Source organism: Scatophagus argus, chromosome 3 (assembly GCF_020382885.2).
Source record: "Scatophagus argus isolate fScaArg1 chromosome 3, fScaArg1.pri, whole genome shotgun sequence".
NCBI lineage: Eukaryota > Metazoa > Chordata > Actinopteri > Scatophagidae > Scatophagus > Scatophagus argus.
This window is the reverse complement of record NC_058495.1, coordinates 17,492,127-17,506,047: the sequence shown is the minus strand read 5'-3', so window position 1 is coordinate 17,506,047 and position 13,921 is coordinate 17,492,127.

The following is a 13,921-nucleotide window of genomic DNA, read 5'->3' as shown; positions in this document are numbered from 1 at the left end:
TCGCGATACATTTGCAGTTTTGCTGTCAGGAAACATATGAACTGTTTCCACAGTTATTTAGCATTTATAAAGTGCCTTTGAAGACATGCTGTCCCATCAGTTAAATTTAGCTCAAGTGACATTACAAACTTATTTCATTCTTGCTGTCTACATGAACTCAAACTACAGCTTCCCAACTGGACAAAATATGAAATACCTTGTTGTACCGAATTTTATTTTATTATTGTACTGCAGTTTTAGTTGGCATTCAGCGAAGGTGAGAGTTGGCTGTTGAAACTAATTGAGATAAACTTTCTAACTGACAAGTGGTTACCAAAGTGCTAAATACAGCTGGTTTTCTGGCTGCAGGTAAAGCTAGCTATGTGAGAGAAATGCCCTTTCCAAGGCTTTGAAACTTGTCTCAGGTCAGCTGTCTGTGCGCAGGTTTCAGATCATTTCACAATCATGTGGAGGAATATTGTAACAAATTATTGAGGGTGTGGGTCTGGATCTTTAAAAGTCTACACAAAGTTTCACATCTCCTCAGAAAAATGGATAACTGAATATGTTATTTAATGCTTCGAAATATTGTGTCCGAAATAATGGGGGAGAAAGGTGATACGAGCTATCATATTAGAGGCCTTGCAGTAACATAGGACACAGAGCCGTTTCTGTTTTTAGACAAAAGGCAGTGGGACAAAGTAGGTTGTCATGTTTTTAAAAGCCATAGGAGGTCACATGTCCTACCTGTAGGCCTGTCAGCCTACACAAAGACAGTCGTTTCAGTGGTTTTACTGCCCAGGAGTCTGTCTTCTGTCAAAAAAATCATACTTGATGGCCACAGACGTTAATGTATGTATTGCTTTAGACTTGTGGGTGTCGAGTCATTGAGACTTAAGGTCATGACCTCTGAACAGTGTCCTGCAGCCTGTCTCAGGTTCAGCTGTCTCCGTCGTGCTTGAAGACACTGAGTCTTTATTTTAGTACTTCTCTAATGAGCCGAAATGTCATTACGCTTTTACACATAACATAACATAACCCATGGCAGGGTGTATTCCGCCTTACTTTCGAGACTATTGATATATTAATGCCTTGTTTTCTGTTATTAGCTGTGGTTGTTGCTTTTATTTCCAGTAGATGCACAGTCACATTTCCCACATAAAAGCTTTTAATGATTCCTAGAGCGGAAAGCCTCACAGTCCTCAGCAAACACTGCAGACAGGTGTGTCAGTAAACCATACAAAAATGAGAAACACACATACACACACACACACACACACTTCAATTAAAACTTACCTGCAGCAATGACAAAAAAAAGAATCTTCTGGAAGCGAGAAATAAAGCATTAGGCCTCTTGACATTTTGAGACTATTGAACTTTTAGTAATTACGTTCAAAATGTGTTATGTTCTTTCTGCTTCAGTCCTCCAGCTCTTCAGCAAGCGGAGGTTGTATCTTGTGTGGCCCTTTAAGAACACAACTTTTTTGTGTGTTTGTTTAAACACGCTCTTAAAGACTAGACTCTTTGCTGCAAGTGGCATTGTCAGGTTGCTGAAACAGCTGCACACTTGAGTAACTACACACACACACACACACACACACGCACACAATGTAACAATGGGCTGACTTTTGTCCACATTTCCACTGACAGATCCTGTGTCTCTGGCCTGGCTGGGGCCGCACGGGGACCCCACAGGCCGGTGGAGGGTTGTTGTTGTTGTTGTCACAATTTTATGCTGTATCATACTTAGCAGTGAAAAGTAAGCATTTGGACAGAAACCGGAAGACTAAACTTCATGAATTCATCTATTAGAAGTCACCTAACCTTGCTTTAACACTTATTTCCATAGAAATGTGAATAAAACAATATTCAGAAATCAGAGGGGCTGAGAGGGTGGAAGAAAGTGACAAATAAAAGAAACACACTAGCCAAAAACATTGCCAATAAATTTTTAGCATATTGGTGAATTTCTAGCCTATAAATAATGCTAATACAAAGCCAAATTGCATTCATTTAGTAAAGCGCAGCATCTGAACAGTGATACAGAATGTGGTCTGTGTAGACTAGAGCCAAATATGTCATCACACACACACACACACAGAGGAACACAACACTATTACAATTTGCAGCTGATTAACAAATGCAATGAAAAACAGATGACAAATAATCACTTTACTCCATACCTACAACACCAGACACCAACAGACACAAGAGGAAATGCACATAGGCCAACATGTGGCTTATATAGCCTGACCCCGTTTAGGAAATTGACTGGGAAAGAGTCAAGCCTGGGGCTGTGTTCACAAACACTACACCATACTATTCACCTACATTAGGGGAGCATTTCCCACCACAAATACATCATTGTACTGGTTCAAGCTGGGTGATGATTGGCCTTTTTCCCTTGTTGGTCATTTCCTGGTGGTGGCCCTGCCTCCCAGCTGACACTGGCCATCACACAACAGGCTAAAAATCTGAACTTTGTCGACTCCATCTACAGTGCTGCCTTGTTTCTTTTTCTTTAGATTGCATTATAAGAATAGCTAATATTATCACTAGAATAAATTCACTTGAAAAAGAAAAGGCACTACAAAACTTATAAAGTCTGTTCAAAAATCCATTCAACTACCATAATTTCTGTTTTATTTCAACTTGGGTCATATTTTGCACCTTTGGCCATCATTTCTGCCTGTTACAGCAACACCACCCTGCACAGCAGAGTAATTGTTGCGATCGCATTCTGGATACACTGCAGTGCATCTAAAAGAAAGGAATAAGTTGACGTAAAACCAACCAAAACTTTAAGCTAGATTTCTTTTAACCACTTTGAATGTGAAACTGGAAGTGAAGAACCTGCAGTGTTGGGAATAATGCTTCATTGCACAGAAAAACCTCTGAGTGTTCACAGCTACAGTAAATAACACATGTTTAAGTTGAAACAAGAGAAGAGTTTGCTGGCAGCAAGGTAATAATTTATACAGGCCAATATCAACGGACGTTAAATCTGTAGAGCAACACCTTGTGTTCAGACTTTTGATTCGGATTTAAGGAAAAAGTGTCCCCCTGAGAAACCTCAGTAACAGAAACAGAGGAAGAATCCCTCTCTGAGGACAGACAGACATGCAACAACAGCTGTGTGTACAAAATAGACCAAAACAGTAAGATCACAATGGGAGTAGAAGTGAGTTTGTTTAACCTGAGTGATTAACTTACTGCCTTTGTTTCTGGTCCTCTTGTAACTTTAAAGCACTGTGGGTCCTGCTTTCAGCAATTATCTTGACTAGCATTATTGGTGCCCAACACAGGCCAACTGTCTCATGGTGCTGACGACAGAGGCAGCCTCACAGGCCTGATATGACAGCTATGATAGTCACTGTGTCCACCATCTTACTTTAGCCTCCTAACATTTACTGATCAGCTCAAAATACAAAGCACAGCTGAGGAGAGAATTCAATTAGTTTTGCGGGTATTTGGTCATAAACTAAAGTATCTGAGGAATTACATTTTTGAACTGATGATGGCATTAGATGAAAAGTCAGCTTTGTCAGTCAGTCAGTCTTGATGTAAACAGTAAGGTACAGAAGGATTTTTGAGTTATAGACTGTAATGCTGTCACTCCCCACAAGCAGACACGTTAGATACAAAGCTGTGAAATCTGTGTGGCCATTTCCTAACAAAGTAGCTGAGTAATATGTATGATGATATGGATTCATTTTAACTAAACAATATACCCAATAAGCAGCAGCAGAAGCAGGCAACTAATTCACATATATTTAAATCACAAAAGCTTAATGTAGTGTTTACCAAGAAATAAATATCAGCGTAACCCATAAAACAGACACTCAGTTTGTTGCAAATGCAGTCACATGAATTGGAATAGAAAATCAAGTCCATAGCTTATGAGTTATGCTTCTCTGAATATGAAGTTTGAGAAAAAAAAATGCTAGACCTTTTGAATGACAGAAGCTGTGAAAACACGCACGCTTACATTTCTAAAATCATCATACAATAAACATTTGCAGCTGGCATAGCTGAAACAACGGCAACAATAAGTGCCAAACCAGCCCAGGCCTCGATTCAAGGCCTCCAAGACTCAAACTCTTATCAACAATATGTATCAGCATTAAAGCATCACAATGTACATGCAAAACATCAAAGGAAAAAGAAGTTCAGCCATTTAAAGAAATGATTGGAACAGCCAATGTCAATGCGAATGTTACAAGAGCAGCATCATGAGAGCATATCGATGCTACAACACAAACTGAACGTAGACATCAGCTCAGGCTTAACATATCAGCAAAAACAAGAAGTAAGTACTTAGCTTGATGAAGTGAAGCAGCGATGTCCAGTCTCTTGGTGACACTTTGCTGAAGAATCTCTGTGTTCCCAAACACATCACCATCAAACCCTTCAAGGTTCAGGCTTGGAGGGTTGGTTTGAGGCCTATGCCTCATCTGACCAGCAGTTAACCAACAGGCTAAATCTATCCAGGGCACAGTATAAATATCTATACTCCATTAAGCCATAACTAAAGCAACAGTACTGGCCTAGAGTGTTGTGTTTCTCAAAACTGCATACAGGTATCAGTAGCAGGAGGTTAAGGTAGCCAGGAAGGAGCTGTATACAGCACCAGCACAGCAGTGGGCAGAGCCTCAGTTTAATTAGGCCGCCTTGAAACAAAAGGTGCGTTTGATATATGCACCAGTCAGTTTTGTACTGTAGCTAACAATTATCTGCCTGAACTAGCTTGCATATTACGCTAACTCGCAGGTTTCCTTCCACTTGTGTTTTGCCTTGTTATGCTTTTGTAACCTTAAATTTATGCACTGTCTACACCCATATTAGAATATTATAGACCAACCATTAACTAAGATTTATGAAAACACACTGTAATCATTTTTTAAGCCATGCTAATAGTGTGGTTCCATAAGGATACTAGTTGTTATCCTCAATACGATAACAACTAGTTGATGGATTGCCAGGAACTTTTCTACGGGTATACTATGTCCCCAGAGAATGAAGCCTAATGACAGTAACCATCTCTTTACTTTCCCCTAGCTTCTGAAATTTTGAGAGATCTCAACAACTAGTCCTAGTGGATGGACTCTAGATATATTCACTTTAGTGCCTCCCTAACTTTTATGCAATGGGCAAACTGATTCCAATACCCTGGCTCATGACTATAAATGCCTGTGAAACTAGTGACACCTTGTGACTCTGGTGTACTGTTTGTTTTGTGCTCATTAGCAAATGTTAGCATGCTAACACACCATAGCTGTGACCATGAACTAAACAGCTAAGCATGTAAACTAAGCAGCAATATTGTCATTGTGGGCATGTTAGCATGCTGATTTTAGTTATCTTTTGATGTACTGACATCATAATATATCATAATTTGTTAAGGAACATCTCTCATCATCCTACTGAAAGCTATGCTAGTCCTTCAATTAACGGCTAATGTGTGTCACGAATGTATTTATTAATAAAGCTCTAAAACAGACAGAAAATTATTAAATAAAAGATACATTTAGAAGCAAAAAATGTAAAGCCCCTTCCTTGTTGTATTCTCATAAATCAGATGTCCTTACAAAAGAAAAATTTCATACATTCCCCCTTTTCTTGCTGCATTCCCTTTCTACTAATTTTTGTACAGTCCCTTAAGATTGGCTTTAATTCCCCGATCTCTGTCACAGAGCCGGTTATGTGGACTGTCTGTCCACCACTGTGTGGCCTGATTCTATACTTAGCTGCTGTACCCACAGCCTCAATCAAAGCAGGGCAAACAGGAATGACTCTGACATCGAGAAACCGAATGCAATTGTTGTAAACAGTTTTATATAATCAGACAAAACAGGAAAAGTATCAAAGAAGAAAAGAGGAAGGAAAAAACGTGCTTGTCTAACTCAGGGAAATGATTGGGAGGTGATTTGGGACCTCTGATTTGGGATTAGTATCCTTCAAACAGCTCTTTTCTGACACAAGCAAACCTCCGTTTCACCTGAAGCAACATTACCTGTGTGCAACAGTCTGACTCAGCGATATGTTTGGGTCTCCCTTTTTCTTCACACTCATATTTTGGTACCTGTTGTAAAGTGAAAACCATGGATATCTAAGTCTTTATGGTGAGAATATGCTCATACACACCATTGTTTGGAGTGAATTTCTGCCTTTTTACTGAGTTGATGAATAATATAACACACTGAGTTCCACCTTTGTCCTGTCTCACTGGAGAAGTTGGAGTAAATCCAGATTTAACTCCAGGCACCATCTCATCAAATCAGGAAAATCTTTCTTTAAAGACAGATGTGGAAACCTTAAAGTACATATTTGTGTGCACAATCTCTGTGTCACAGTTTTGCCAGCCACACGTCTCCTGGTGTTGTGAAAATAACACCTTACAAGGAAGCAGGTGAGGGTTATAATGCTCCTAACGATGAGTCTGCATGCCATGTGGATCAATTTAATATCTGCCTTTCACCCTACAGCAGGGAGGAAGCACTTATCATACAGTCCTTGTTTGGTTCAGGCCTGTTTCAGTGGATCATCTTGTCCTTTTTTGGAGAAGCTGTGCTTGAACTACTTTTTCTCATTTCAGATGCTTTGAAGTCACAGGATGATATGTGCAGGCTAAACAGAGCATATATTACAGCTCACCCTGTCTGTGGTCTTGATGAGAGGCAGAGACCTCTGAGCTTCTCAAATTACAGTCGCAAAGGTGACACCTAGTGGTCTAACACCGACACTGCAAACTCAGAGAGCATAAGAAGGCCAAATAAGGAAAGGAAGCAGGCTGTACAGATATATAGATAAACATTTTCACCACATTCTGTATTTTAAGCGTAGTTTTAATGGCTGTAAGGGAAATTTTAGCATTTTTAAGGATTGTACTAAAATTATTAGGATGGTGAAGGGGACTATATCCCTGACTGTATCACAAAAAATAAGCCGTCCCAGGAGTTATTACAATTTTCTTTGAGCCTTTACCTTAATTTGAAAAAGACAGCAACACACTCTCCACAACATGTCTAAATACATTTAATATAACAGTGTTAGTCCTTTAATTTAACAAGTGACATATGTCTCCCATGTAATAATTAATAAAACTCTAAAACGGAGACAGAAAGTGATTAATGAAATCTGCATCCATCCATTCATTTTGTATACCTCTTATCCGTCAGGGTCGCGGTGGGACTGGAGCCTATCCCAGCTGACTGCAGGCAAGAGTCAGGGTTCACCCTGGACTGGTCGCCAGTCAATCATAGGGCTGAGACACAAAGACAGACAACCATACACTCTCACACTCACATCTAGGGGCAATGTAGAGTAGCCAATTAACCGAATTTGCATGTTTTTGGGATTGTGGGAGGAAGCCGGAGTACCCGGAGAAAACCCACACAGGCACAGGGAGAACATGCAAACTCCACACAGAAGGGCCCAGACGGGATGAAATCTATATTTAGAAGAAAAATGTAAAAGCCCTTCTTTATTGCACTCTGAGACTTTCAGTCAAAAGAAAAATTTCACTCCCCTTTTCTTATCACCTCCCCCCTAACAATTTCTGTACAGTCCCTCAACACTGGCTTTAATTCCCTGATCTCTATCACAGAGCCGGTCCTGTGGACTGTCTGTCCACCACTGTGTGGCCTGGTTCTATGGTTAGCTGCTGCACCCACAGCCTCAATCAAAGCAGGGCAAACAGGAATGACTCTGACACCGAGAAACCGAATGCAACAGCTGTAAACAATTTTACATAAGCAAACATGTCTTGACAAGGCGGGAAAAGTATAAAAGAAGATGAAAGGAAGGAAAAATGTGCTCTGAAAAATAGAAAAATATGTGATATGGAGTGAATGGGGCAGATATAATAAAAAAGAGACTGAAAAGTTTTTCTTGCTCAGTGTCTCAGTAAAGGATTACCAATTTTGCTCAGTTCAAGTTCCAGGTATCTAGTGATAAATCAGACTGATTAGCTCCACTCAAAGGCAGCCACCTCCCAGCAGCTGCTTGTGGAGTGCTTACAGTAAAACAGTGAGTTCAGCTGGGAGAAGAATTTAGCAGAGTGTGAGAAAAAAATGCATGGAGAGTGGAAGGAGGACTTCATGCAAGAAGACAAGAGACATTAGGGTAAATGGAGAAAGAAAAGGAAATAGCTGACACAGAAGAGCATCAGCGTAAGAGGATATAAAGCAGTTCGAGATGGTCAGAGACAAATGATCCCAGGAGACAGTTGATGAGACAGATACTGGGAAAGAAGGGGGAAAAGAAGGGTGGAGATAGTTGACAGATCACTATTACAAAGACTTGTGGAGACTCAGTGGTATTTTAATAAAGCTCACACATTACTGCCTCACTGTCTCAGGCTTTCTAAACAAAATTAGCAGTCCTGTTTACTCACATGACAAACTCTGTGAATCACAATAAATCTGTTGTCAGTATTGAGCACTATGCAATACACTTCATACACTTCTTGCTGTTTTCTGTCTTTGTTTTTTCCCTATTCCCTATCTCTATTCCCTATTTCAGTATATGTCTGTGTGGTGGCACTTGAATGGTCGTGTGTTAGAAGGGAGGATAGCATGAAGACATATCCTCCAAACAGTTCTCACACAAGCACACCTGTTGTCCCCCGTTTCACCTGAAACAACATTGCCTGTGTCTGCGCAACAGCCTATCTCTGACTCAGCAGTGTGTTTGGGTCTCCCTGTTTCCCATGGCCCTGCAGCAGGCCTTGTTTTTATATACCACTCTCCCAAAACACCATTGTGGCGACAGCTTTGCTTACACAAGCGAGCAGAGTTGACAGTTAACCATTAAATACTGTCTTGATGCAGTCCACACAGGTGTCCTAATGACTACTTCAGTCCAGCGACTTCCCAAAAAAAGCTACTCTGTACTGTTAAGAAACACGTGTGAGCTTTCTTGGATTATTGCAGTACATTGAGTGTTGTGGTAATTTTAGTTCACAGTTTCTCAAAATGGGACCAATGGCGCCCCCCCCCCCCCCCCCCCCCCGAAAACATGTAGTGTGGCCTCTAAACATGACATGAAATGCATACGTTAAATTTTTGTTATGTCCATTTCTCCACTTCTGTCCTTTCACTTACAGTAGCCAACGTTTAACACACTCCTCGGCTCAAAGCCCCATTGTGAGACCCATCATGGATCCCACAACAAGTCCTGTAAGGCCCTCAATCAGACAAGACAATTAGTGATCAATACTCTGGGAACCTTCGATTCAATTCAATTCAGTTTATTTATATAGCGCCAATTCACAACAAAAGTTATCACATGACACTTTCCAGTTAGAGCAGGTCTAGACCAAACTCTTTAACTGTGATCTGTTCATTTTTCATCAATCTGATGTAGCAGTTTTGCTTTCTTAGTTGTCTTGTGTGTAATGAGCATAACATCCTCGTGAAGCCACTACTGTGGACCTAATTTTTTTATTCTTAATCTATTTGGAATCACTTGTTAAAAAGGGAAAACTAACTTTTGAGCCAAAGTCTCAAACTTCACACGCTTGTGCCTCAGCCTGCAGGCGTTTTGTTTTATTTTTTTTTTCTCTGGCTTGTCTGCTGTTGTGAATTTAACACCTGCTTGCTACAAGCATCCAGCAGTGGCCTGCTGAGGTTAATGCCCCTCAACGCCGTGGCTCCCAGGAAAACACATCAGGACAGAGTGGGACCAACCAAAACATGCTCAACATAACTGCTCAGTGGGTCTACTGTGCAGCATGAGAGTTTCACATATGATAATAATCAATATTAACACTAAAATCTTTTTTTTCTGTTGACCAAGAGCTTGCACATGCTCCACAGAGATGGAAAAGTCTTTGATTTGACTTTACAAAACTGTGTCTGGAGCAACAATTACCACTGAGAAGCTCAATGTGCAGTCCTCTGTTCCTAAACTGAAGTGAGATCACCAAACCACTAAATGCTTGAAGTACAATTAAAGAGCTGAATGTCAGTGTGTTGCTGTCTTCAGCTCTGGCAAAGATGTTTCCAGTTTGGGAAGTTTTTAATGTATCTCCTGCATTAGCTGAACGGCATTCACTGATAAAGTGTATTGTTTTCCAAAATAGAATGAGGTGGATTTTCTGTAAACAGGATTGTGCGATATAAGAACATGAGGACAGCATCATCTGGTGTGTGTGCAATCCACAACCAAAAGAATATCTGAGCTGCTGCACTACGAGCATCAGCAGAGGGTCATAATGAATTTTGTTATGGGGATCACACATCCCTTTGGCAGGACAGTTTGCTAATTTCTCTTACCATTATTGTCTAAATTACACCAGCTGTAGCTTCTGTTCAAATACCTGTACTGAGTCTCTTTATGTTATCTTTTAACAGTTAAGACTTTAAAGTCTGCTGTCTTTTTGCAAGAAGAAAAATATCTTTGAAAAAACGAGAGCTGGTTATACAGACAAAAGGACGTATTTGTATCCCAGGGAGACGTCGTATTAAAATGCAGTGTCTCATTAGAAAATCTCGGTGGGAGCAAAGCTGTTAAAGTGGGACAGATGGAAAGCAATTTAAAGTGGTGCAGGCATTTCTGTCTGGTCTTTTATTAGCCATAAAAATAGAGCGTGTTATGTAGAACCCAATAGTCTGATGGATTTACAACTACAAGAGGAACGAACATTTGGGAACACTTAATGTCATGGTGGATCACTTGATGGCACCTGAATGAACAATGAAAGATAAGCACACATGCGCTCACATGCACTGAATCTCACTGACCCTCCTGGAATGTCCTTGGATGTACATCTTTTCTTGTCTTCACAAGACCTTTATTTTCTCTATAGTACCACACAGAGTGACAAGCTATTCAAAACAAGCTTTAAATCCTCTCAAAAGACACAGAAATACCTCACACTTAAACCCATCTGCGGTGTAGACAGATATCGACTGACAAGAAGCTTGGTCTTCTGTGCCTTCTGTTTGTTTAAAGAACAACCAAATGTCTAAATCACAAGTCTCGGGCCCCTAATCTCGACAAGCCGGGGTCAGACAGGAAATGATGTCACAGTCGCAGCAACAGATTTCCAGACGTTGATAAGGTCGCCCTCCCTGGGAAAGCGAAACAAGGGAGGGACAGATAACCCCTTTGTCTTCTCTTTCCTCCTTTCATCTCTTCCCATCAAGACAAGAGCAATTACAGAGTAAAGCTATTCAGACGTTTGTCACTGAGGCAGTACACTTCATAATCATGTCACTGAGACAGGCTGAAGGGAGTTGGGTGTCATCCAAGGGCAGGCTAACCTCAATGAATTATCAATGCTGAGAATGTTCTCCTCCACTTGTGTTAAATAAAAACAACATGTGACACATAAAAGTTAATGAATATGGGCTTGGAGAGCAAATGGAGTCAGGTAAGTGATCCAAGAAGTGATGCAGGGGGTAGATTGCCAAGAGGCGAGTTAGCGTTTCCCCATCGTTTAATGACGATATTAGCGTGTACACTCACTTTGAGTCATGCTTTATGAACTGTCAAGGCTGTAGGCTGCCGTGTCTGAGTGAACACCGAGGTTGTGCAGTTGAGTGTTGGCTTGAAGTAAATCACTGAAGGGGTCCTGCTCATTCACCTCAAGGGTCTCCCACTCACCAGAAAGGAATTAGACAAGGAGGGAGGGAGAGCACGTCTTGCTGTGTTTGCACGCAGGTGTGTGTGAATATGTGTGTTTATGTCTATGCATAAAAAAATTGCAGTACATATGCGTGTTTGCATGGTTGGCTTATTGGTTTAATGAACCCGTGAGGGTGTGTGCACCAAACTTCCTGGCTGTAGCAGTATGTGCGGAAACTCTCCCTCTCCATCTGTGTACATTTTTTCGTTGAGTTATGTCTGGGTCTGTCTGTGTGTACCTATGTGTGTTTATGTCTGAAAGCACCATATCAAATCTCCACATTCACTGAGTCACAGAGAACAGATCAACCCCCTCCACCGTCTCTCTGTTGGTTTAGATGGACATCTCATCTGGTTTTCATGAAGGGGGGGATCAAAACTGAGTGTCAGCCCGCTGTGGCCCACTTTCATCATCCACTCTCATATGCCGTCACTTTTCTGCCGGGAAGACAGCCTGGACTGCTCTGGACCTTGACAATGAGCAAAACAAACAAAAGTAGTTTGCCTTTCTCTTGCCTCTCAGTCAGTGCACGCTATACTATATAGACATAAGTATTGGGATGGTGCTGTTTTTCATGGGTTGGCTCGGCCTCTTACTTTCAGTGGAGGGAAATCTTAAGGCTTCAGCATACCAAGACATTTTGGACAATGCTATGCTTCCAACTTTGTGGCAAACAGTTTGGGGAAGGTCTTGACAGTGCATTTGAGAAGTTGTGAAGGGAGGAATAAGCAATCATGGGACTGAAGCACTTATATTACACCAGATTTCACAGCACTAATGGCAGATGTTAACAATGAGGATGAAATGTCTCATAATAATATAAAATACTTAGCCGTGGCCTAGAGGTTGGAGAAGCGGCTTGTGATTGGAGGGTCACCGGTTTGATTCCCCCACCGGATGGGCAGGAAAGATTTGGGTGTAGTGGAGTGATTAATACAAAAAATGCTCCTCCCCCTCCATTAGCTGGCTGATGTGTCCTTGAGCAAGGCACTTAACCCCTCCAATTTGCTCCCCGGGCGCTTGATGCTGCCCACTGCTCCTGTGTGTGTTTCACTGCATGTAATTTGCTGGGTGTTGCATGTGTGTGTTCAACTAAGGATGGGTCAAATGCAGAAGACGAATTCAGGGTGTGTATGTAAAATATATATATACTGTCAATAAAGCTGATTCTTCTTCTTCTTCTGTCTAGATGCAGTCAAACATTGCTTTACATAGAGGAACTATTGACTGTCTTAATACATTTCTGTTTCCTCTTCATGCCATTTTTGTTGTGATATGTTGTTGAGATATTCTTGTGGAATATTAAAGACGTGATTTGGTCCTTTGTTGAGAAACTACGAAAGTAAGAAAGAAAGAATAATTTGCAAAGAGGAGAATGAAACAGAAAGGAGAAACAGGGAATGGTGTACCACACTTTCACAAAGGTTACCTACATAGTTTTGTGGTTTCGGGTGAAAGACAAATTAGCATGGTTTTCTTTCTGTGAAAGAAAAACATGTGAGGAATGCTCAGAGAGACGGCAGTTTCTGCAGAGTGGGAAACCACAGCTACCAAGAGAGTCAGAGAAAAAGAGGCTGAGGCTTATGTTTTGTACTTCCAACCGCGGTTTCACCTGACCAACAAAGAGAAACTTTTGATTAAAAGTGATATATTCTGCCTACTCCCCTCTGGAATGGATGGACATATTCATGGACTCTCATGTAGTTTCTGGAATTTGAACAGGCAAGCAGATCGACGTTGAGGCCAACTGCGAGCTGCTTGTCTAAACCACCTCACTCGCACTCATTCTCTGGCCTTCAGCTGACAGAAATAAATGATCACCTCCCAATCTTTTTCCTCAAAGAGTGTCTCAGTGATGAATCTCGCCTCTTACAGCAGCAGGTCTTAGGTTTCACCCTCTATACTTTTTCTAACAACACATGTAAAATGTAGTCCAGAGGGTGTAACCCTACATTCCTCAGGCCTAATGTGTAGGTACAGCAGTATTCTTCACAGGCCTGCTGTTTGGCCCAGACCTCCGCAGGGAAGCCCCCTCTGCTGTCTCTCCCTTTGATATGAGTCAAAGACTGGGCAGTCTGCCGGAAGACAATTGCTGAAGAAAGGAAATGAGAAAGCCCAGTGCAGACAGTGGAAGTCTACAAGGGATAAGAGAGAGAGAGGAGAAAGACTGACTCTAAAAGCTTCCAGTGATTAAAATAGAAAGAAAGGGGCCACAAACGAGGGGCTGGATATCTGCAGCTCTCTAGTGTGTGTGTGTGTGTGTGTGCACATCTGTGTGCATGTGTGACAAAGTAGGATGTGATAACATAC